The following is a 26,386-nucleotide window of genomic DNA, read 5'->3' as shown; positions in this document are numbered from 1 at the left end:
TTCATAAATCCTTTTTTTTCCTTATTTTGTTTCGCTCATCTCATCTCAACCAGTTGACTCAGGACTAGCCGGCTCCAGCAGATTTGAGTGAAATTAACTGTAGCGACAAGATCATATAATTAACCACGTCACCACACATACGAACATGGACACAAGCAATCGTGGAGATCAGATGAGTAAGTCGGTGATCTTGGCATTGCGTAATATCTTTGTTTCACCAGTCAAAGTCAAAGTTCTTGACCTGGGTTAAAGTCCCATCTCTGACCCATCCAGCCACCGCGACCTCCTCTCTATGCAGGCTTGAACCTGGGAGTGTATGTGCCAAACACAGAAAAGGATCCTAACAGAATCGCCACTGGCATTGTGACCACTGTGGTCATTTTACACATCCTTTGGAATCAGGCTGGATTAAAGTCTCTGTGTGTCATCTCAAGAACTTGATCTCATATGAATAATTCAGCCAACCCTGATGCTGTCTTTAGTGTTTTTTTTATTTCATGTGGGAGCATGACATTAATACAATTATGTATATAAATACGATTATTATCAAATCTTAAGAGGCACCATCCTGAAATCAGGGACTAATAACCAAACTCTAAATTAGGTCTCAATATTGTTGTTCTTATTCATACAATTCAGTATATTAATATATATATATATCATATAATAATATTCAGTTTAATGTGATATATAAATACCATATCATATACAATATAAATATCCTAAATATATAATAATAAAATATGAATATTGTATAATAGAAATCGCAGAACATATTAAGATGCCCCTATGAACCTTTTTAGGGTTAAAGCGTGCCTGTTTTTATCCACTTCCTCATTGTGTTTCTTCACCGCAATCCTGTGTCCATTGTCAAGCTGGTAGCGACGTTCACTTTGCCCAATATGGCAGCTTGAGGGAGTTATCCATGTGTGTCCTGGTGTTCTATTGTTTTCTTAATTTTTCATCATGTCCATTACTCCCGTGACTGTCCATGCTGGATCTGTCCCCATTGATTTATAAAGCTAAATACCGCATTAGAACAACATAATCCAGCTAGCCAAACCTTACTTATGCCACTGCCGTGGACCGGTGTACCGGTCTCTACAGAAGCTTCCAGACACAAGTTAGTGATTACGCAAAACTTACAAGCATAACATGATGATGAGGCCGCGATTATGAGTCACACAATAGAGGCCACGATTACACACCACGAACGACTGAGATAAGCATAACAGAACAACCCATGTGTGTATAAATGTGTGTGGGGGTTAGTTTAAAGGAAATACTCTGAAAACAAGGCAGGTCCTCTCCGACGCACTAACATACAGTAACTGTTACTCTATCACACAGAAACCCAGCTGGCAGTTCTTTTAACTAAGTACAGTTTAGCGCAGTTAGTACAGTTCTAACTTTACTCGTTGTTGCTGATGACAAACCCCCGAGACCTATCTCTGCCCAGACAAAAGCCTCCGACTCTGACATGACCTCGTAGTGGTCGGTGTGTTTCATCAAAATTCTGTATTCAATCTGGGAGCCGGAGCTTAACTGGTTCAGTGAAGCCACGCTGCGATAAATCCTGCGTATGGCAGCTAAATTCTTCCGAAGTTAGGGGAATTTTCTTTCCTACAACCGGCAAATGTTAATTATAATAGGAAGAGAGCGGGCGTAAAAGTTATCCTTCTCTTCAGAGTCTGGGAGGCATTTGAATATTCCTTCGGTTTTCCTTCTGTAGGATGAATAAAGAATATAACAATATATCTTCTGCAGGTTAAAGTTGTGTTGGGGTTCTCTGCCATTTTCTCAGCTCAGTATTGTTTATCCTTTTAATACGGTAGTTCAGTATGACCTTTTATGTTCTAGTTGGCATGGGAGTTTTGGTTTATTGTCCTGGCCTTTTTGCTTCTGTTTTAGTTTAAATTGCCTTAAAGCTGTAAAATATTACTTATTGTTTGCCTCTTTTGTTCCACCCTTGTCAAGGCTCTAGCCTATCTCTTTTATATATATATATATATATATATTAGGGCTGTCAATCGATTAAAAAAAATTAACAAATTAATCGCACATTTTGAAATTCATTTATCGCGATTAATCGCGATTAAAAGTTATTTTTTCTTCTAAAGACTAAATCTTCTAAATTAACGAGTAATCACTTCAGACAGCGTGTATTTTAGACACTTGTTTAATTGTATTCTTTTTTAAAGACAAAACTTCACACAGAGCTGTGTTTTCAAAGAGGCTCCTACCTATAAAGTGCCAGCGAGGTATTTAATATCGTAGATGATAAATTGTTTCTTCAGTGAAACATCCAGATTAGTAAACAAATGTGTATTTGAGACTCAGGCTGCTTGGTTGGCCCAATTATTTTGTTTCAACCACATGGTGATGTTGCAACACATGTCAATGAAAAGTTAGTAAAAGATGATGCTGATGATGACTATGGTAATATGCAGTGCGGAACATCTTCATTACCCTTTCTCTTCCCGAAGAAATAAAGGAGGGAAACAAAATGGAAAACTGGAAGGCTCTCCCTGAAGTGAATAGAAGACACTAAAAGACAATAGAGGAGAGAATACATGTCTCCCCTGTCTGTTCATAGACGAGGCCGTAGAGACTGCACAAAAGGAGAAACGCAGCATAATGTTCTCTCAATGGTGGCGCGATAAGGCTTACATTACTTTGTGTGTGTGTGTGTTTGTGTGTGTGTGTCTGTGTGTCACTAAAACAAAGTAAGGTACAGTGAAGTTGACGAAGACTACAGTAACAGCAGTGTCTATGTAAGACGGCAAATAAGATGGAAGCAAAACATGAAAAACATTTTTGATGATATTTAGATATTTTCCAACAAAGGTTCAAGAATGAACATGTGTAACATATTTCCTCTGTGACTGTCTAGCTCAATTTTTTTGCAGAAGAGTAACTCAAATTGACTTTTAACTGAATGACTCAAATTGGAGATTCAGCTGGATAACATTGCAACTATCCCCACAAAGACAGATGCTAATTGTGAAATAATGATCCAACAGTTACTCTGGGGATTCCAAACCAAAATAACAACAATAAGAGGATTTGTAGACTATCATACTTACATTATAAATGATAAGATCATAATATAAGATGACGCTTTAATTGCAAACCAAATGGAGAACCGGAGAGTCCAAAATAGCTGTGTCACCATCCATCTCGTGTAAGAGGCTCTCAACTTATCAAAGCAAAGTTCACAAGTCCACACTGATTAAAAGTAGGGCTGTCAATCGATTTAAAAAAATTAACTAATTAATCGCACATTTTGAAATTCATTAATCGCGATTACAAGTTATTTTCTTTTCTTTTTAAAGACAAAACTTCCCACAGAGCTGTGTTTTCAAAGAGGCTCCTACCTATAAAGTGCCAGCGAGGTATTTAATATTGTGGATGATAAATTGTTTCTTCAGTGAAACATCCAGATTAGTAAATAAAAAAGAAGTATATTTGAGACCCCATTGGTCCTGTCATCTTTAACATTGAACAACAGCAGAACCAGTGGCCTTGGTAAACTGACTGACATTCACATATGTCACGTTAACCTTCTGGAGGCTGGGGACATGTCTCCATTCTACAAAAAAATGTAAATTCACCTTTTAAAGGCATTTGCATGTGACACATACCCACGTGGTATACATCAACAATTCCAGAACAATCTCAGCTCTCTATATATTGAGGCACATTGTCCTCGCACCGTGTGCTCTGGTTCTTTGACTGACAGGTTGCTAATGAGCCTCACCTGTGTGGTGGGAGGTCCTTTGTGATTTACTGAGTGTTCATTGGTTGTTTTTTTCGCAAAATGTTGACAGACAAACGGATTGACCAATCACGGTGAAGGTTTCGTGTGACGAGTTCTTTCCGCGCCGGGTCACCCAACACGTCGCCCCTCCGTTCCTCTGTGTATCAGAGGGGGAGACGGGAGGAAGGAGGAGCAGGAGGAAACCCGACTGATTCATCCACGAGTTTAAACTGATTTATGCTCCTTATTTTCGCGGAGACATTATTGTTTTAAAAACGTAAACAGTGTCATACCGTACTGCCGCGGTTTGACACTCAGTGTAAAAACGTCAACGAACACCGGAAGTAAACAAAGTTGCGTTAATTGCGTTAAAATATTTTAGTGCGTTAACGCGGCCAAATTTAATCGCATAGATTAACGCGTTAACGCTGACAGCCCTAATTAAAAGACATAGACATTTATTCCTATGTTTCCAAAAAGAAGAGCAATATATTGAGGTACTATGTATTGGCTCAGTTAAGGCCATTATGAATACTTTTTTAATACTTATTAAATCTATCGACATTTAAATGTGTACATCAAATCAATACAAACTCAACTCACTCAACACAGCATGAAAAGTGGGAACATTAAAAGCCGCAAATATATGAGTTGCTTTTGTCTGTCTTTGGAGCTCAAGCAAGATTCTGAATGCATCAGTAAATGTCATCCGCACAGTACAGTAAGCTCTAAAGAGAGCTGTTTAACATCAATTTATCAACATATATATTTGAAATGCAACACTTTGTCTGCACATCCTCATCGTTACATCGATCATTTCTGATGATGTGACCCACATATACCATCCTTATTAGAAAAACCACCATCATTAAAGAAATCACTCTTAACACATTTTAAAAACATCCATTATGAAGTGGTAAGACCCAGTAACTCCTTCAATAACGGATGGCTAGGGCATATACTGTTAGTTCAAACATTAATGTATAATTATGCTGCTGAAGCTTTTTGCCCATGGAGTTTGCCCTCATGGCCTGATCATTTCCTTTGATAAATTACATTAGCATGTTTCTTGTGTTCACACTCTGGGTCATGTCTAGCTTTTCCTGATAAAACCAGATGGCAGTCTGTGGTTCTGACAGGTGGCTTAAACCTGCATTCTTTCTACTGGCCATCAGGGGGCGACTATGATCGCAAAAAGACGTCCAATACAATGGTTGTCTATGAGAAAATGACCCTACTTCTAATGTGATTTATTACCTCAGTAAAAATTGTAAACATTCGTTTATGGTCTCAAGCACCAGTTTCTTCTTTAGTACAGGATGATGTTAATTTAGTAAATGGTGGTCCCTTTAGAGACAAATAGACCATAAAGGCCAATGCTTTAGCTACCTTGTGTTTGACAGGTTGCTACTACTACCTAATGTTGGTGGGATCTGAATGGAGAGGAATCTACATTTGTTTTAATGGGAATGTGGCTCATTCAGATCAGGTGCGTCATGAAGTATGGGACTTGCACTGGACGGCCTTGGTCTTGACCTGGACTCAGTCCTTAAAAATCTTGGTCTTGTATCGGTCTCAAATCACTCTGGTCTTGGTCTTAACTTGGGTCTCGGTCTTTAGGAGGTTGGTCTAACTGTTCCATTATGTGTTGAGCGGATACAATAAAAAATAAAAAAACGTCTTTCATGTTTTTCACCGTCAAAGAAAACGTTTGATTTCCTGAATCAAACTGAGAAATCCTTATTATTTAGTTAACATTAAAAATAAGGTTGTAATTAAATTCGTGGGTAATGCATGAATAATTATGAGCACTGATGGGCTGAATATGATGACATCTGATAACCATATTTAATATGCTTTTATAGTTTTATCACAATGTTATGTAAACTTTCTCGTCACAATCTGGAGAGCAGGCAACCGGGGAGAGACCCAAATGCAGAAAAAGATGAGGAGGCAGCTGAGAAATGAGTATTTATTGCACTAACATTAATCAGGTGAATATCAACACAACTACAAGTGCATGCAGCTTTGATAATACTGCTTAGTGTCTGCTCAATGTGGAAAGTAAAATGTGTTTTTTAATATATTTTGCCACCCCAACCTTTTATCACATGGAGCCTGAGTAGTTTTTAGCTAGTTTTGAGGTTGTATGCTTCCTTGTGGCTAAACTGCCTATCTAATTAAACTATATCTGTAATTTTTAAAGTGGTTAAAGGCTATTGGTCCAAATCTGATTTGATAAAGGGCAGCATTGGCATTCTATTCCCCCAGATATGTGGGTATAAGCCCAGCAGCACACACACTGTGGTGCTCAGAAACAAACAGAACAAGAACGCCTTCCGAACAGCTCCATGATCTAAATCCTAATCAAACATCATTTACAGCTTGTTTTATTTGGGCCCCTGGAGAGACTGTACCTCCCCGCTTTTTGCCATGGCAACCCAACTCTCATTTCAGAAGTGTCATGCCACATTATCATCCGGCGGGCTCACATACACTCCCACCTGACAACTTCACTATGGACCCTGGTGAAAAATAGCCATCCTTTTTACACTGCCTCTTCACCTCCTTCCCTCTCTATTTCTGTCTATTCCACTCACTGCTGTACCTTTACCTCTTCGCCTCCTCCTCCTCCTCTGAGCTCCTTTCTTCTCTCTGCAGGTAACCAGTGAAGATTGGATGTGTGATATATACCTCTTATAATTGGAAACTAGTCCAGGCAGTGGCATAAGTAAGTAACAGAAATAGATCATGATTAGCCAAAAGATGGATTGGACATGTATGGTGTCTAATGTGCATGAAAGTGTTGAGATGTTTCATCAAGATCACACCGAAACAGTATAATCACACAGCATTGTATGCTGACAGTTACACACTGTCAGCATACAATACAGTGGCCGTCCCATGTTGCGGATTCATTATTCTATGCTTGAAAATAAGTAGTCCAGTACAAGCCTGGTTTGTGTTGTAATATATCAACTTGCTGATTTGATACGGAACACTTATGAATCGGTACGAATCTCAAATCCCTGTTTGTACATGACAGAAAATATCCTGGAATCGTGTTGTGTGGTTCACTTTTTAGTTTATGAATACAATCTAAATAAAAATGCTCATATGGTCTGACTGAAATCACAATTAGTTATTCAAGATTTTGGTCAAAATAATTTGTTTTTTAACTAGTAATTTGGAACTTGAAGGTCTTGACACAACACATTTTTCTTTGTCTTGTTTCAGTTTCAGACAAAGAGGAGTCAAGACCACAATTTGCGTGGATATTGCTAAATTGTCTGTACTATGTGATTCATGTGTGATTGAATTTAAAGCTTTCTGCTTCAGACCATATGACTCACTTAAATGGTAAAGGAATCATTGAATAAATATGATTAAGTTGGTCTTGTCTACAACACTGATTAAAACTTAAGGTTTTGGGATGTATAGACATGCTTCTTTATGTCCCAATTCAGATCAACATTTTTTGTTTCTTCGTTATTCAGATCAGATACAAAAAACAAAACAAAAACACTCTTTTGTTACACACTGTCCTGAATCAAACTGAAAGATCATTCATCTTTAGTCTACATTGACATTAATGTACAAATTAAACTCAATAAATACATATATATAATGGGCACTGATGATACCAGCTTTTATATTCTTAAAATAAAAGTATGTACACCTTTTTTATCTCGAAAGCTACTTGAAAAAATTGTCTCTCTGCCAAGCTGGAAAGATGCCAAAAAGATGTTCTTAGCCGAGGTAGGAAAACCAGACAAAGAATATCTTGTGTCACTGAGGACATGTTTTTCACTGTGGACAAAGACCTTCCATACTTATTATTATAATCTCCATCCATCCTCCCCGTATAAATCTGTGTGCATGCTTTCTGTGCAGAAGCTGGCTGGGTTTTGTCTATCTTGTGTCTGACAAGCACACATGTTGAATTAAATCTGTCTTTTGATAATAATCGACATGAGGCTTGATTAATGTGATTTCTTCTTCATTTCAGCAAATACCGGGTGCCTTGTCTCTCAAGATAAAAGGGGCAACAGGTGTTGGAAGCCAAATAAATTAGCACATTTCTAACCAGGAAAATAATATGTAGGTTATGTAGGTATAACAGGAAAAAGGTTGCATTTATAGTGCAGGAATAGTGCTGTGGAAGTTATTATTATTACTGTTACAAAAACCAAATCTTTTATGTAACACATTCTTAGATGACCAAGGTTATTGCGATATCAATTTGAATAATTTGTATGTTATTATCTCAAACTATTCTGTACCTTGGCAACATATATTTTTCATGAAGAATAATGACACAGCATTGGTGAGCATTGCCAAGTATATGGGTAGCTTTTAGCCCATTTCAGAGTCTCCCTCTCTTCCTTCAGCTTTCCTTCAGCAATGTGAAATCCCTCCGTGCCTTCATGTCATATGAATTGAATCGGTATATAGTTACCTCTTTCTGTATTCAAATGATGTACCATCGACTAATGTAATTCGTTACACCAAAGCCTGAGCACAACCAACGACTGCATCCACTGCACACCGCACCAAAATATATGAATTCACTCTGCAGAGCGTTAAGAGTTGAGTACTTTATCTGGTGGGCGAAATTCTGGTTAACAGACTGGAATAAAAGAGTAAGATACCCATAACCAAATTAACGTTTCGTGTCACTCTCCAAGCCAAAACCAGATCCCTAAACTGAGACAAAGCTTTGGGGTGTCTTCTGATTCCTGGATTATATTGCCCATTGCAATGACATGTAGAGCAGCTGGTAGGCCTTCCCTCTCTCTGCCTAATCATTCTGATAGGCTGCCTTCACACCAGGCTCCAGCACATATATAGCCAGCTGGGATCTCCATTCCAGCAATCATCAGAAGTGTCTAACAAAGTGTGTCTGTTTGTGTGCATGTAAATAAATAACCATATTCACTTTCAACTCTTGTATTGGCCCCAAGACAAATTTACTGTAAAATCAAGTGAGTATGCTCCCGGGTCTGCCACAATAAAGCTGGCAAATTGCATCGAGATGCAAACATCCCAATAAAAAATCTCATTTCACCCCAAATAAACCACAGGTTCCATTGATTGCAAACCACCACTGTTTTCATATCAAGCAAATCAAAAGATATGACAGCCCCCCTCCCCTCGCTTACAACCAAAACACAGCACGGCCCCTCGGTTAATGGGCCCGGTTCGTGCATTTCAGCATGCAATGCAAATTAGGGGAGGTGAGGACGGAGATGTGGCTTGCTCTTCCTCTTCTGCCGTTTTCTAGCATCATTACAGGTTAGAGCCTGATGAGAGCCAATCACTTTAGCATAACATTCACTCGCATGTGGATCGACCACATTGTGTACCCCTCCTTCTACAGCCACACTACTGAGGTGAGACGTGGCAGTGTGGTGGCCAACTGGAAGGAAGGGAAGAAGAGTTAAAGTAAAGTGGGAAAAGGATAGGGAGGTTCAGGAAATCAGTTTGAAGGATTGAGACCAAACGTGTCACGACGCTATTAGAGTGGACCCAAAAGCACGACTCAGACAGGAGTAACAAAGAATACTGTCTTTGGTTGGAAACAGGCTGGGTCAAAACCGGGAGATCAGTCGAAGAAGCAAACAAGTCCAAAAAGGGGCAGGGCAGAGAATCAGAGGTCAGGGCAGGCAGGCAGGGTCAGAACAGGCAGGTCAGGAATATACTCTAATAACACTGGAGAACTTGGCACGAAAACACAAGACAATCTGGCAGAGGACAATTGGAAGTGAGGGAGCTAAATAGTGAGGGACTAATGAGGGGATGGGCTGCAGGTGAGAAGGGCGTGAGGACCAGGTGAAGGGAATGAGGGCCTAACGAGGGAGTGATCAGAGGCAGGTGAGGGGAGTTGGATTGACGAGATGGTGTGACAGGATGAAAACAACTATTACAAAAAGGAAGGCGTGGAGCTAAACTCTTACATAACGTCCCTCATTGTCCTCTCTTCCCCCCCAAGCCTCCTTCCTTTACTCCATTCTTCACCTCTTTTCCTCCTGCTCCCCTGTCCTCTTCCCCAATGTTTACCCTTCTTAATTCACCATTTCCCCCATTCTCTCTCTCTTTTGCTCCCTAGCCTTTATGCTGCCACTCTCACCTGAGTTTTTCTTCCTTTCAAGAACTCTGTTCCTACCTCATCCCTCACTTTTCCCTCATTTTCTTTTATTTATTTTCCATATGTTGCTCTATTTGCTTATGCTGGGACCCTGAGTTTCCCTTCTTCTCTTTCCTTCCATCCACTCTCACTTTATTTCATGTACACTCTTTCCTCCTTTTGGATCATGTGTCTCTTCATCTGCTCCATTTTCTCTCCATCCATTATTTTTTACCCCCATGTTCTTTCCTTCCTTCCCTTCTGCCCTACCTCATTCACCTCTTGCCTAAATCTCCCTGTGGTTTTCCTCCATTACATTTCCTTTTTCTTATACTTTCTTTCTTTCATCAGCCTCTCTCATCCCTTTGCTCTCTTTTCCTACATCCTCTATCTCTTTCCCTTCTGCTTTCAAGGAACTTCCCAGAGCTTCCTATTCCCTTCCTTCCTTGCCTTCAGTCCTACATCTTTCTCCTCCCCATATATTATCTCTTTACCTCCAGAGTTCCCTTTTTCCTTTACTCCCTTCTTTCCCTTTTTTAGTCATTCCCTGTCCTGCATTTTCAATCTCCTCTGCTTATGATCTTTCCTTTGCTTATTTCCCTCACTTTCCCCCCATCACACTCCCACACCTTTTTCCTACCCTCTCCCCTTAATTTGTCTTACCTAGCCTCCTTTCCTCACTCTCGTACACATCGTTCCCTCTCTCTCATCCTTCCACTTCTCCCTCGCATCTGCTTCGTGCGGTGGCCAAATGAAATTCCCATCATCAGAGGCTGCAATTTTTGCAAAACAATGTGAGATCACACGACATGCTGGGCCCGCCCCCCGCCCCCCCTCCCTCCCACACACACACACACACACACACCTACACACAGCCCCTGGGGCTACCAGTGCCTATGTAGATTGGAGGATTAATGTTTCTTTCCGATGTGTGTGTTTGTGTGCGCCCGCGCCTGCGCGAGTGTGTCTAAGAACAAGACAATTAATTTAATAGTATTTTCAGAATGATCTGCGTGTGTGTGTGTGTGTGGAAGAAGCAAAAACACACACACACCTGCATGGTTCAGACAGGGTAAATGGGGGGGGGGGGGGGGTGGGCTGTGGCACCATCTTTCTTCTCAGCATCTCTCTTTTAATATCAGTGTTTTCAAAGGATTGAGCTAAGCTTCCGGGTCCTCTTGAACATGGGGGACACAGATAAGAAATGGGATTGTGGAGCAGAGCAAAGAGAGTCCGAGTGAGAGTGTGAATTTGCCAGGGGAAAGTGTTTCAGACAAAGAAACAAAGGGATGGAGAGGGTGTCACAAGATGCTGGTCCAGAAAGTCAATCCAGAAGTAAAGCAACAACAAAAACATCCACCATGTGCCAGAACTTTTTGGTTTGGAAGTTAGGAAGTTGTGTGTGTGTCATGTTTATGATTTACCATTCGATAATAATTCCTATCATTATGTATTTAAATCGTAATGTAGTTTACTTTTGTGAGAGGAATAACTGAAGAGACTCAATCAAATGCATACCAAAGAAATTCAGACAAATTCCACCAACCAGGTGAATTGTCCAGTCATGGTCCAGGTAGATCATGCTTGTATATTACTTGTGCAATAGTCATACTAATTCAACAAAGCCATATTAAGCTCTTCATCAAGGCTTTGTCCTGATTGAATGTAAAGGATTATTATTATTTTAATAATACCAGAAGAGGTTTCCTTTTTGAGACTTAAATCTGATCTAGATAAAGAGAAATTGCACTGCCCAGAGGACTGAGGACCACAAGAGGAACAGGGTGAGAGTATTAAAGGATAAATATTTGCTTTTATTGGCCATAAGCAAACAGCATTTCCCGCAAGCCCCAAGATGGTTGTAGGTTATGGGTCTTTACAGTAAGGGCGGCTACAACATGATTTGCTACCGCCATCTTGGTTTGTTTTACAACCAGAAGTGACGTGAGAGGGAGGAGCTAAGTACTATTAAATGCTGAATAAGACATCTTTAGGCAAACAAAATGTAACACTTAACTTTTATGAACTGAAACACAATGTGAAAGGTTTAAAATATTAAGATGTGTGTGTGTGTGCGTGTGCGTGTGTGTGTGTGTGGCACAGAGAGCCATGGGAGTGGGAGCTGCTTCTTGGCCCCTGCTGTAATGTCCTAGAAGGCGGGCAGCAGAGAGGTCGGCCCCGGGCAGCAGCCGAGCCGAACAGCCCTCACCTCGCTGACCTGAGCTGCTGCTAAGCTTTTCCCACAGCGGGACACTGGGCGTGCAAGAAGCACTGTCTCTTTTGTTTCTCACCTCGGGAGACCGGCAGGTCTCAACTCACTTGGACTTTTTTCTCTAAAGCGCAAAGACCCACAAGCAGGTTTTTGAAGAGAAGACGGGGAGAAGATGGGGAAGTAACCAACCAGGCTGTCCAATAGGCGTAGGTTTCTGGTGGAGACAGAAGAAATGTCCCCATTCGTGACCCCCACCCAATAAACATTAAAGAAACAGAGGATTTTTATTTTGAATAACTACTAGACTCTTAGATGCAACATACCACTGCTAAAGTGGGGAGCACTATGCATCCTCAAAAGAAATGGTTGCTATCTGCCATCAAATGCAAAAAAAGTAATGTTGAGTTTCCAGAGAAGGAATCCTGGGGAAGACTGGAAGAAACAGCAGAAGCAGAAAATAAGATAAATCAAGACGCAAAATGTAGGTCCGTCAAGTGTGTATTAGTATAAGTCTTGATGTTTATGAATAGATTTTTCAATGATGTGATTAAGTGCCACATTAAAGAGGTTAGTTCCCCAAACAAAAGGCACAAAAGGGAAAAGTAAACTATCGTACGTCCAGCAACAGATGTCAATTCACACATACAGTCTTTTAAAAATAGACTTCTGTCTTCACAGGAAACAACTTAGTTTGGTTTTAGGAAAAGATTGTTTTGTGTTTAAATAGCCACAGAAGTGGCGTTACTTAATTCTGGAAGTTACCTGACAAATAATCAATGTTGACCTCAAGTTTCACACAGAGAACAAAAATTGGTTTATGGAGGCCATGCTAAAATCTGGTTGGTTGGACTGAATGCATATAGTCAGCTGAAGTAAAAGCCTGAGCGACAGAGAGATTTCTGACTGAACTTCCATGAAGCGTCATATAATTCCACATAAATGATTATTTACATATAATTCCACATAAATGAAGAAAAGAGATTCCTTTTATTAAGGAATAATTCCTCTGGAAATTGACAACTGCTGATGAACTCAACACAGTTAATTGATGACATTTCGCATCAAACAAGTCAATCCGCCTTTTGTTATATTTACTGTATATAAATTGGGAATTGGTGGTGCTAAAAGACGATTTAATCTCCTTGTTAATTTTTTCTCAATTCATCCACAAGCTTATATGTGCAACACATGTGTTTAGACTATGTTTAGATTGTCGATACGAAGAGTCATCAGTACATTTTAGTTTTCTTCATTGTCAGGATCTGAAACTAAACCCTAATGTGGATTGTAATTTTTTTATAATTCTAATCTGTTTGATAAATAGTACCATGAGGCATGGACGCAGTGACTAAGATTGTATAACTGTGTTCCTTAAACTACATCTCTGCATATCTCCAACCATACTCATACGCACACTCCTATCCAGAAGGTGCTATCAAACATCAAATTCCACGCACCACATTTAGCGAACTCTTGACACCTCAGTTCACTCATAGTGGTTAGAAATTTCACGGCCGCAAATTAGCTAATAACTCATGGGCCGTAATGAACCAGGGGGCTGTCATGTAAAATTTATGCTGTTTTTTCAATTGTGTGGGGGGGATATTAATTTAGCTCCAGGAGAGAAAGGGGGGAGCAGGAGAAATAAAAGGAGCAGAATTAGAAAACTGCTTCTGTCTGTGTTCGCATTCCTCTGTGAGAATTCAACTAATCATCAGTGACATTTTCTTAAAATGAGAGCATGTGTTGCTCTTCTTTTCAAGTGCATAAGGTAAGTGATCCAAACAAGTTAAAACCTTTATAGTGTTGTTCTAAGACAGTGAGCAGTGTCAATTACCACTGCTGATGGCAAGTGAAGTGCAAAACCCCAACGGCGACATACCACCATACAGTTTCAGTGGCTGTGATCTTACAACTGTTGTTCATATCTACTTCTTATGTCACATTGGCTGCGCATCTTTTCAACATGTCTTCTCTCCTACTTGGCTTCCTCAATCACCGTACGAGTTACAGCAACAGACACATTGTGAAAAATATGAATAAGAACATTTCGTTTTAAATCGACTTCCAGTAATAACACCTTTTACAGTAAATTGGCTTTTTTGGATCCAATTGTGGTGAAATTGCTGTTAACTAATGAGTACAGATAAATGCTGCTACAGCCTTCATGTTATCCACAAATTATATTGACAGATTGGCTGCAGATGTAAAGGTTCTCTAGAGTAAATGAAAAAAAAAGGATTTTGGAAGCTCTTTTAAAAAAAGTAAAACCATTGTGATTCAAATTATGCCTTATCTATAAATCATGAAAAAAGATAATTTGTGATTTTACTGCTATTCCCACATTATCATGTATATGAGTTAGAGGTTAGAAGAGATGTACATTTGATAAATCACAATATTGTTTTGATTTGATTCACATGTTTAATACATTATGAATTAGGCTGTTGTGTATTCCCTCTCATGAGAGAAATAAATAGGCAAGCTTCATATAATAGATTTAATGTTTTAAGACGGCTACAATTATCAGAACAATACGAACATTCAGGCTCCCATGCTTGGCTCAAATTTGTATTGCAGATATAAATGGTACTTAAGACAAGAAATTCATTTTACAACCCTAATTAAATCTCCTGTGATCTACCTGTGATATAGTTTTTGGTAATAACTGCTTCATACTGTAACAGTTTAGCTCCACGCCTTCCTTTTTGTAATAGTTGTTTTCATCCTGTCACACCATCTCGTCAATCCAACTCCCCTCACCTGCCTCTGATCACTCCCTCGTTAGTCCCTCATTCCCTTCACCTGGTCCTCACGCCCTTCTCACCTGCAGCCCATCCCCTCATTAGTCCCTCACTATTTAGCTCCCTCACTTCCACTTGTCCTCTGCCAGATTGTCTTGTGTTTTCGTGCCAAGTTCTCCAGCGTTATTAGAGTATATTCCTGACCTGCCTGCCTGCCTGCCTGCCTGCCCTGACCTCTGATTCTCTGCCCCTTTTTGGACTTGTTAATTAATGTCACGACGCTATTAGAGTGGACCCAAAAGTATGACTCAGACAAGAGTAACAAAGAATACTGTCTTTGGTTGGAAACAGGCTGGGTCAAAACTGGGAGATCAGTTGAAGAAGCAAACAAGTCCAAAAAGGGGCAGGGCAGAGAATCAGAGGTCAGGGCCTCCCCATTTGGACCGGCCCCCTGAACAATACCAGAGACGCGTTCCGATTTATTATTTTTTTCACCTGGCCCGCTGCCGTTGAGATTGCAGTGAGACGCGGAGAAAATGTGAAGTGGTGCTCTTCGCAATAGAACATCTTTGATGGGACGTGTCGCGTCTCGGCCAATCAGCGTTCAGATGTCGACGGCGTTTGGGGAGTTAGGTTAGCTTGAATGTTAGTCTGCTACATCTGCTGCTGTCATGCTGCACGGTGTAGCGATACTAACAAAGTACCCGTACGTTAAAAACGATGTGATTTCGCATAGTTTTAGTATCGATACTTCATTAAAAGAGCGATCAGAGCGCACGCAACGCTCCGCTCCGCTAAATGCTGTCGGCGCGCGCAGCGCTCAGCCGTAATGCGCGCACACAGGTGAGCACACTCTCACCTCACACGAGTACTTTTTGTCGTGTGAAATAGAGCCAAACTTTAGAACGCCTCTGCCTAGTTGCCATCTTTGCTGCAGTCTGAAGAAGAAACTAAAAAAGTTTGCGCATGCGCATCGCCACAGAGGACCGTTAGCAGAACCGTTAAAGAATTTGGCTGACGATCCCAAACAATCGGTTCACTGGGAACCGGTTCTAAAACAGAACCGGTTCTCGATGCCCATGCCTATTGGGGAGTGTGTCTGCTGAACTCAAGCTGCCACAGGACCAACACTGCAGATTTACTCTGTATGAGAGCCTCTGACCAAACACAGTATATCAGTTTTAGAGGAGGAACACACACTCACACACACAACATGTATAAATGTGCTTGTTTCAATCAGGTGACATTTGTTAGCAACTAACATGAGGGAGGAGCAAAGCGCACCACTGGCTAACCTTTCAGCTGTGAATTATGGGAATTTACCTTCACGCCTCAGTGCGTTTGCTGCCAGTCTGCCTTTCGTGTCTAAATCAAAGGCTAGGCTGGGATCTGCAACATCGGCACTTTCCTCTTTCTACAAGGGCACACGCTGCACAAACGCCTGATGACGGGTGACATTTACAGCACGCCGAGTCTCGGTCTGCCACTGCAAACACCATGCACAAATAAACTAACACACACACACACCAGTACCCACAACAATGCCTGGGAGGCAAAGCCAAGTCATTGTGAAACAGCAGTGCTGTGGTTCATTTCTACCTTCAACAGTGATTTCACATAATTTCGTAAATACTCGAGAGAGTCTGTGGGTGAAAAGTTATTCAGACACCTACAAGAGAGCAAACAGCTCATCTTCAAGTGATAGGGGATGTTATCTTCTACGTGGCATTTCTACATTCGTTGTTTAATTTGAGGTTTGCAAAAATGGTAACATTAACATGCAAAAAATAAAACAAACTGAAATATACATTATTTTAGTCTCATTTGAAATTAATTTGAGTTACACATGTATTTTTTAATATGGACTGGTACAATAAAGTATTGTGCATGTGCCCGTATTTCTCTGTTGTATACTGATTAGCCAGGTATAAGCAGGTGGCAACACTTCTGGAGCCAATCCTGAAGTGTCTTAACCCTTGTGTTGCCTTAGGGTCATTTTGACCCGAATCAATATTACACCCTCCCCCCGCCTTTGGGTCATTTTGACCCGATTCAATGTTTCACCCTCCTGTTACCTTTATATTTACTAACATATTTTACCCTTTGGGTTCAATTTGACGCCAGCAATTAAAACCTCCAGAAAATTATTAGAATTAATATTGTTTTCCAAGTTTAAGTGTGAGGCACTTTATGTTTGTTTGTTGACTACCGAAAGAACACCGACATTAAACATTGAATGGGGTCAAATTAATCCTAAGGCGGGGGGAGGGTGTAATATTGATTCGGGTCAAAATGACCCTAAGGCAACACACGGGTTAAAACCTGCAGTACCTCCTGCATCCTTCTCATTCCAAATATGGTCACTTCTGTTCATTGGTAGCAAAAAAACTATATGCAAAGTTGACAAACTTGAGGCTCTATAACGGTAATGATCCAATGAGCGACTGGTGATGAGTAATTTGACCTACAAAGTTCCTGGATGGGTGGAACTGAACTGCTTACTCGCAGCTGCAAAGTAAAACGATGGTTTTCAGTCTGAAACATGAAATTTAATTTAGTTTGAGATACTCGAATAGGCTTTTTTCTGATAACCTCATCCCTTCGCTCATTGCCTCGTGTTCTTCCTGTTTCTCATGCAGCAATGCCCCATAGCCTGCTCCATGTCTGTGTCCTTCTACTTGTAGCCTGGATCCCAGTGGGATGATCTGCAGACAATGTCTGCCATATCTTCCTTTGTGGTGTGATACCTCAGGGATATCTTGTCTGATTGTGGGGGCACCATCAGGTTCAGATTTACACACTTACAGTAGGTCAGGTCTCGCTTCAAGCTTAAAGGCATGTGGTTGTGGCTGTGGGAACCCAGGCGATGCTCAGGTGCTTGGCCTCTTAACTTCCTTTCACCCAGTCATCTCTTGGGTCCTCTAAGTTCTAAATGAGATGGCCAGCGGATGGCCGGTGTTTTATAGTGTGTGGTTTCTATCTCCTGCTTGGACAGCGAGTGCAAAGATCTGCCTCAGTGTGCCTCGATGTAATGTTCATCGCTGGATGGAAGGTTAGCAGGGAACACGCTGTACTGACAGAACACTTTTAATGTGGATTCAATTGAGCTCCAACATGCACACCAGAGAAGGAGTTACAGAAATTTTGAGCAGGATATATTTTTTTTAAAGTTCACTTCAATACAAGAGGTATTTTAAGCCCTGCTAGCAGTGTAGTTTTAACAATGGCACCGATGGTCAGTCTGTCGGTCCGCCACTTTGGGAAATACCGTCACAGCTTTTGGACTGATTGCCATGAAATGGTTAACTCATTAGATGAATTAGAATACATTTGGTGATTGTTAACTAGTTACATTTAGAGGGGCTGGTGGTTGTATTTTCCTTTTCGTAAAACTATAATAAGCTGGACTCCAGCTGATATCAATCTGCTCATTTAACTCCAAAAGAAATAAACAAAAATGAAGATGTTGTTTTACAGGCACAACAAAGCTAAAGGTTAGATGTGTGTAGACATGTTAGAGGATAGAAGGAACAAAAGATACTTAAGAAAAGATTATTGATATTCACATTTTTCTGAAAGGATGCTTTAAAGCTCATGGGAAATGTGGTCCTGATGCAGGCCTACAGTACCACTGGGAAAGCAACCATCAGTTGTCTCCCACGTGGTATACTAACAGATCACAAATAATTAAAACAATTATGCACTGGTGGATATAAGTGACCCTTTTTGCGACATTACACTGAAAACTAATAGTCCTCCATGACAGATAATATCTAAAGGAGCTGTGAATCTAATATGTGAGGTAGCACACACAGCAGATAGCAACAAAAGATGCTCAAAAAAGTCATAAAAGAAAATTGTCCTTGGGGAAAGGGGCGTGGGCAAAGAAAGAGCGCCACAAAAGCTGGCTGAAATACGGAGAGAAACTGAAAATAGGGTAGATTATTTCTTCCCTTGGATGTCTGTCACGCTGCCTTGGGAAAGCAAGGCGACCGGTGAACCTGACTTTGCAGAGCTGCGTCTCAGTCTCCCCACTTCACCAAGACGTGGCTCTCATTTATTAGTTGAACAGCTCAACAGGTAATTTTCCAGCTAAAATCCTGATATGTGCAGATGTCTGCTTCTCTTCAGCATGTATTCTAATTACCGGTGGCTCGCTTTGATCTCAGGCCCCTTTGCAGCTTCGCAGCTTCTCTTCCAATCGCTTTTCATCAGGCCTTCTAATTTATTTTTGGCACAGTTGCTTTTTTTTGTAAAGGCGGATGTAGGAGTTCAGTTCCGTGGCTGAGATAAAGGCAGAGTGCTGGTGTTAATGGAACTAAACATGGCAGGGGAGACATCGGGCAGCAGCATGTCCCCGGCATCCCGGAGTTGGACACGGTGTTATGACAACACCTGTGATGGGATGGAGTGAGAAGGGGAGAGTCCTGTTAAGAGTTTCACCTCATTAAAAGTTGGAACTATAAGCTTCTGTTGAAATTAAGTGCATGTGTAATTTTCATCTGCCTTCAAAATTGGTCATGTGACTTGAGACTTATTTTGTAAATAATTATTGCCGATGGTGTTTATAGGAACTAATGATTCATCTAAAAATCATGTTTTTTTTTGTCTTTTGAGGTCCAGGGAAAAGCAAACGTGACAAATCCTTCTCCCAGGATTGCTTTGCTCTTTGTGTCATCGCGCTCCGAAAATCCAGTTGTGACTCCTTTGTTTTTTATCCCCAGGCCAGTCCGGGATAACAGGCTGATCAAAAGCTGAACCTAAGTCAGAGTATCAGCACATTACGCATTACGGGGATAAAGCGAGGTTAGACCTTGTCTGTAAAACTGTAAAGGCTTTGAGCATGAGTTCCTCTGCATACTTATCTCGCTCTTATGTCATTAGCGCTCTGCTCGCTCTATTCACTCTTCAGCCTGCTAGCTGGACTGTCATTGTCTCCGCACAGTGTCCACTGTCTTTATCCCAGACAGGATGTCAGGTCACAGCTTTGTGTCTGAGGGAAGTGAACAGTTTTCAGCTTATCTCACGGGCACAGCGGCGTCACGGAGCGCCACACGCCGCAAACCTGTGACCTCCAACCCCCCCTCCACCCAACCTCCGTCTTGCTGTGCACCCATTAAGGCAGAGTTAATTAAACCACAACTCATTGCCTCAGCAGGAGGGAATGGGAGGAGGAAAAAGGAGTGTGCGGGATGGGGGGGTTGCACAATTATACATTGGCATTTACTTACCATTTCAACGTATCGTGCTCAGCCGGCGGTCACTTCTCAATGCACATGCCTCACTCTTACCCTCATTCATGCCGCTCCAGCTCAGAGCTTATAGAAGGAAGTCAGCGAGCTTTGATTTTAACTGTGCGTCTTATGAACAATCTGTACAGGAACGTGGAGAGAGATGGCTGACGGCAAATGTTGAACGACGGGGAGAGAGACATTGCAAACGACAATATGTGTAAAGGGACACACTCCGTCCATCTGTCTGTCTATCCATACAAGGTCATGAGGTGGGGAGGTGGAGGTTTCAAACAACATTACTGCGCCACGCCGAGCCGACTATTGCGCCTCTTCAGTCGTCAGATATGCAAGCCCGCCTTTACCTGCTGCGATTTCCATTACCCCGGCTGCCTGTTCCGGCACTCGAATGTTTCTGTAGCATATTAAACAGATTAATAGAACAATGCTCCAGGGAGAGAGCAGCCTGTCAATCTCAGCTAAAAACACAAAAGCAGAAAATTAAAAAGGCCCATGGCTGAACTAAAGCACTGATAAAAAATAAAAAAGTGCCGGAATTTTGTGGGGTGGAGAGAGAGAGGGGAGAAGAAAAACACCACAGATGGTATATATGTATTCTCCTATCCTGCTTACAGAACACACACAAACCCACACACACACACACATAAATAGATGGGACACAGTGGTAGCTGACATGACAATGGGGGAAATTAGCTTTGAAATTATCAAAGAATGTCGAGGCAAACGCAAAGCGCGTTGTTCCTTTTGTGTGACTATCTTTATGTCGGGGATCAGCTATAAAAAAGGTCCAATCCAGAAAACACGCTCCTGCTCTCTGCGGATGCTGTGTTTCATGCCAGATGGACTTTCTTTTGTTTATCAGTGAATTCCCAGTGTTGACTTGATGTAAAATCTAAAGCGAATCCAGAGCATTCCCGCAGTACGGCCGACGTCTTCGCTCCCGTATGGGAAGAAATATCTGAGGCGTGCATCTATACGGCCGCAGCAGGAGGCGTAGGAAGGGAAGTATCCTCCAGTGACGTCCGCTCTCATCCTGGGAGACTCCAGAGGAAAATTCAATCTGGTCTTCTGCTTGCAGAGATATTGGGAGATTGAGTGAGGTCTGCAGACGTTAGTGAGGGGCTCTGCTGGTAAATAAAGGCTAAGAGACGAGGGCTGCATCACAACAGGAGAAACAGCCGCTTCAGTGCAGTACACACTGCAAAGTGGCTGCGCATCAGAATAAAAGACATTTTGATACTATATGAAGATATATATGACAAAAAAACTGCCACAAGCTCTGGCTCTGTTTTTTGTTTTGTTTCGTATTTCATATCATAAAGATTGAGATTTTAGTTTTGAAAGAATTAAATAGTTTTAAAATATAAAGAAAATTTAATTTAGCTGTTTTTGATAGAATCAATCCAAACTTCAAGTGTGACTCAAAAGGCAGAGATAACTACTCTTTCATTGTATTTGATGACTTCTATGACATAAAATAAGGTTTTAAAAAATTCAAATAATTCAAAAGAATAGATAAATGTGATAGAAGAGTCCCGAAGCCACAGGTTTAGACTAAAAAGGAAGAGTCAGATAACGTGATTTAGAAGGGAAAAACAAATAAAAAAATGTTATGCACAAAAATATACAAATGGATCATTTTATTACAATTTGTTTTTGTTGAACTGCCATTTCAGAAGTTAGGGATGAACTTTCTTACTGACATTTTTTTATTAGTGATGCAATGTAATGAATGACATTTATAAAAAACAATCAAGTCTAACTGCAAAGATTCAAACTACAGATGCAAAAAGATGATTTTCAATATAAGTAATCTTGACTCCAGTTCTACGACCTCACATTATTTCAGAGCTTTTAACATTTCATTTCACTGTCGATTTATTTTTTTTAGTCACAACAACAAAAAATTATTGAGTACAGCTACAATGTTTTAACCCTTGTGTTGCCTTAGGGTCATTTTGACCCGAATCAATATTACACCCTCCCCCCGCCTTTGGGTCATTTTGACCCGATTCAATGTTTCACCCTCCTGTTACCTTTATATTTACTAACATATTTTACCCTTTGGGTTCAATTTGACGCCAGCAATTAAAACCTCCAGAAAATTATTAGAATTAATATTGTTTTCCAAGTTTAAGTGTGAGGCACTTTATGTTTGTTTGTTGACTACCGAAAGAACACCGACATTAAACATTGAATGGGGTCAAATTAATCCTAAGGCGGGGGGAGGGTGTAATATTGATTCGGGTCAAAATGACCCTAAGGCAACACAGGGTTAAATGATCGTATCGTATTCTCAGCATATATGGACTTACAAATACAAGTTATTTACAGTATTTACAACATGAAACTTTTTACAAAAGCCCCTTCAACAATTCAGAAAAATACACTTTCTTCTTCTACTTTCTGGAACGGATCACGATTTCCTTTGTCAAGAATTAATTTTGTACACAATTTGTTGTTATGTACTGAGAACCAATAAAGCCTATAAATTGACAACAAATAGTGAAATATGCCATCAAATGTTCCCAGAGCCAAAGGGGACTTTAAAATTGCTTCTATTCTCACAGCAACTTCCCCCATTATGAAAGATATTCAAATGGAGAAAAAAAGAAAATTATTAAGAAGTTGTTGATTAATTTTCTTCTTATGGACTATCTGACTCAGCACAAATTCAAATGTCCAATTCACAGATTAATAAAGTCCAAATCAATGCCGACTGTTATTTCAGCAGAATTAGCTCTTTGGTGAGATTTTCTTCCTGTATTTCTATTTTCATATTCAGAGTAATTTAGACAATGGACAAATATATAGACACAAGGTTTGTGTAAATATGCCAATAAATAGGACCTATTTAATAACTTTAAATCTATTGTACATTAAATGTCCTTAATCAATTCTAGTAGAATAGTGAAATATTGCAAAGTAAGAGTGTACTTGTTTTTACAGTGCAAAAGGAAATCATGTTCTCATCAGTTGGCTGTTCTTTTTCTGAGCCCGACTTTCAGCATCGTGCGTCAGCATCTCTCAGGTGCATGCTGGGAACATCCTGGTTAGTGGCCTAATGTGCCATGTCTCTAAAACCTACTACCATCATTCAAAAATGAGGAGACCAACTTGCTCCATTCATCATGTGCTTGTTGTCTTCAAAGAAAGTGGTTCTTCTCATCTTTATCTGCCCATCAATGACAGAATAAAGAGTTAACACGATATCGTCAGCCAAACTCAGGTAGCTCTTGCTCTCTCCTCTGTGCAAAGGAACACTGCAAATCATCTTTAATAGTCGTCATCTTGATGGTTCATTACGTTAAACTATCTCCGCTCGCATCCTCTAATCCAATGGCTCTCTCTGGCCTGAGGGGCTATGAGCCCAAGGAGGAAGGAGGCTCCATGTGTGTGTGTGTGTTGGATGAGGAGGACTTGTGCACATTTTGTTATTAGCAGGTTAATTGCCCCGGTGCAAAAGAGTGGCCGGACGACTATAGGATGCCATTTTAGTTCAATGTTTAGCATTCCTGTACTGTAATCCCCAAGTTCTGAATCAGAGGCTGGCAGCTGTGTCATACTGTATATGATGCAAGGCACATCATCATGGAATGGTGTCAGAGAGAGGAGCTGGCACACAGCGCCACCTAATGGGGGCAGCAGAGGACAGCAGCAGCTCTGAGGAAGATGGGTTGCCTTTCTGTCCTTTTCCCCAACATTAAGTGATTTTGTGTCTGCTTAAATATTAATTTCAGTCCAGTGTTTTTGTTTATTTCAAACATTGTCAATGTATGTGTATAAATGGCACACGCTGGTTTGTATAATATATTGAGATGCAACAGTAACTTATTATATTATAGATTATATTTATGATGGAGATTCTAGCTCACTGTTGGCTCAGTTTTAATTTAATGATATTGAAAATTCCTGGTGTACATTGTTGGCATAAGTTTCAGTACACTTTTTGATAATAACTGAATTAATAAATGTAGGTTTAACCATTGACAAACCACCACTACATATATAACATTGTACAGTGTCATATTGGGAGCATAGTCAATTCTTCATCATTATGCTTAACAGTGTTTGAGCAAACGTCTCAAACTGACGCTGTAAGTACAAATAAATCTGGACTGATTTCTCACAATACTATAAAGTTGACATGGATTGTTCCCTGCTCCAATCTAGTTTGTGTTTCAAGCTGTTGTTGGTGTTTTCATGGTGTGATTATCGAAAATGTCTGGTAAAATGTGAGGGAAAAGAAGTGAAACTGGGCAAAATAATTGAAATAGAAAGACTTAGGTTTGCAGATGAAATGGCTGTTCAATGATGGAAGACAAAACCACATGCTGAAGTAAAACTATTTACATAAATAATACTCTGTTAAATCATGAACATTCAAATTAATATATACTGAATTTATTAAGTCACTATCCAGTATGAATCCTTTCACATTGTTTCCTAAATATATAAATATTGTAATGTGCTAAATATACATGACTGTACCTAAAGGTCTAGCTTTAAACTAAATGTTAAGAGATAAAAACTACAATATATCCCTCCTAAACCTAAAAGTAAAAGTATTAAGTAAGATGGAATGGAATGATAAAGAACAAATAGTGTAAATGTACTTAGTTATGTTCGACAACTTCTCCCCCTGAAGGTAACTACATTTAATTTTTCATTTGCACACAATACATTTAAATAACTTGTTTTAATGTTTTCAAAATATCAAAGAGAGCAGTAGATGTAGTTTACATTAGGACGTCAGTGTGACAGGAATCTCTACTTTCGGACTTTAATTTAGAATATTTGGCTCAATGTGCCCTTGTCCTGTCAGGGATCTCGTCGATTTGGAGAGTTTGTTCTCCGTACACAGCCTGTTGGTCTGTTACTGTAAGTTGCCTTTTGTTAAATGGCGGTGGACAGAGCTCGTATAACAGGTAGATACGTGTTTTATTTCAGAGGCAATGATGCATCATGAAAGGGGAAAAAGGGGAAGTTCATAAAATATCTGATTAGGTTGTTTTTTATCATTTTACAAGTCATCTTCCGACCAGATTCGTCACATTAGAAACATCTGTGTGAAGTATCTCATGTCCAAAGTATCCAAAGATGTAGTACTTGCTTAGAAAGCTATATTATGTCCTTCATGCTTATGGAGTGATGAGGGAATGTGTGTTTTGTGAGTACTCGTTGGTCAAAAGGTCTATTGGGAGATAACCAATGAAAATGAATGTCCATGTTCTCCAGAAAGATATAGAGGTCAGGTTGTCGAGGGTCAAAGTCAGACAGAGTATGAGTGCCTCCTATTAATATCGATCAATAATAATCTCAATAATCTCTAAAACCACGAGTGTCTGTGCTTTTATTCTGTGTATGTTTCTTGTGGTCTGACAGAGTTCCCATGACAGGTGTAGATGTGTGAGTGAGTCCTGTCAGTGAACATGGCTCCTCTTGAAAACAAAAGAATGAATTGCATCTCCACTCCATGTACAGTATTTGGACTTTTACAGGCTTAGCTGGGTCCCACAGAAGTTCACTTTCAAGTCACTAAAACGCAACAGTGTGTTTCTTAAAAAACATTTGCAAACTTTCTTTTTAGAAATGTACACTTTAATGTGTTCCTGTGGGGAAATCCTTCTCTTCATTTGACCCATCCTTAGTTATTAAGAAGCAGTGGGCTGCAGTGAAGCACCTGGGGAGCAACTGGGGGTTCAGTGTCTTGGTCAAGGACACTTCGACATGCAACTCTTCCCATGAGCTACTTACTGCCAACCTCAATCAACAAAAGGAAAGGAAGAACATGTTTTTATTCCACTACTTTTGAAAACACTAACCCCGAATATGATATTTAGTTTCACGAATAGAGCATGGGGATATTCATCTTTAATCACAAAGTAGAAAACTAAATAAAGCAAGCAAGACTATATATATATATATATATATATATATATTCACCAAAAAGCTAATCTTTTCTCAGGGACACTGTGCTTTGCTGCCTTAGACTTGATTGATGTTCAATTTTTTTGTAAATTTGATCACAATGACACACATCACGTGTCAGCTGCACATCAAAATACAAATCCAGTAATTGTTATTTTCCCAAAGACATGGAGAATAAAGTGAGCAGTCCAGTATACTGCGGTATACAGCAAAAGCCAGGTTGTATTCCGAAATAAAACACCAAATCGGGGGTTATAGATGACTATTTGTGGTATTTGAGGCAAAATTCAGTGCTAATTATCGAGAAAAAACCTCCCTGTTCTCAATAATGCTAGGAGAGCATAGTTATAAATGATATGG

This window comes from Pseudoliparis swirei, chromosome 20 (assembly GCF_029220125.1).
Source record: "Pseudoliparis swirei isolate HS2019 ecotype Mariana Trench chromosome 20, NWPU_hadal_v1, whole genome shotgun sequence".
In the NCBI taxonomy this organism is placed as follows: Eukaryota; Metazoa; Chordata; class Actinopteri; order Perciformes; family Liparidae; genus Pseudoliparis; species Pseudoliparis swirei.
Note: the sequence above shows the minus strand (reverse complement) of the source record.